The following is an 847-nucleotide window of genomic DNA, read 5'->3' as shown; positions in this document are numbered from 1 at the left end:
CCCTCCTCGTCCGCCCACGTCCAGCAGCGCCGGGGTGGGTGGACCCGAGCGGGTCCTATCTTCTCGATCAGGCTGCCGTTGCATACGGAAAAAAATGGGTATTGAATTAAAATGCGGTGAGCGCCTTTTGTATGGGGCGGCGAGAGACAAAACATGTCTCCTGGTCCGTCTGGTCTCCGCAATATGAGGCGTTGAAGAGTGCTGCTCGTGCATAATGGTGACATAGAATCGATTGTATCGTGTACTGTCGAAGATTACCGCTCACACACAGTATGTTGGTGTTTTACCAAACATTATTAAAAGAAAAACTTTGATAGACTCTATAAAAGGATACGTTCCCGTCCCGTTGCCTACTTGCTCCGATTTGAGAATAAGGATGACATTTTTGGTGTTCAAAAGTCTTTGAATTTTAAAACTTGAGTACATTTGCGAGGAGGGTAGTCAGTCATTCGTTGGTGATAAATACAGACGCGCGGTACCCATCGGCACGTGGTGGACTCGCCGACACCATGGCCCCACCCACTAACCTGTTCAAAAAACATTATCCATCCTTGTCTCTCCGAGGAAAAGAGGGAGAGAGGTGGATGGTAGGGGGCCCGCGGGGCCCGCGGCGGGCGCGCGGGAGCCGAGTTATTACGAGAGATGGGTTGATATCGCGGTCTCCTGGACCCGAACCCCGCCAAAGGCCCTCCACTGCGGGCAGGGTCAGTTTTTGGAAGGAGAAAGAAATAGACAGCCAAGGAGGTGGAGCATCCTTATTCCGATGAATGAAATGAAAGACGGCAGAGCCGCTCAAGCCTGATTTTTTCCTTCTTGAACTCCTTTGTACGGGTCGGATTGTATCACT

The sequence above is a fragment of the Frankliniella occidentalis genome, unplaced genomic scaffold (genome assembly GCF_000697945.3).
Source record: "Frankliniella occidentalis isolate FOCC.00 unplaced genomic scaffold, Focc_3.1 Scaffold1, whole genome shotgun sequence".
Taxonomy (NCBI): domain Eukaryota; kingdom Metazoa; phylum Arthropoda; class Insecta; order Thysanoptera; family Thripidae; genus Frankliniella; species Frankliniella occidentalis.
This window is presented reverse-complemented; position numbering follows the sequence as displayed.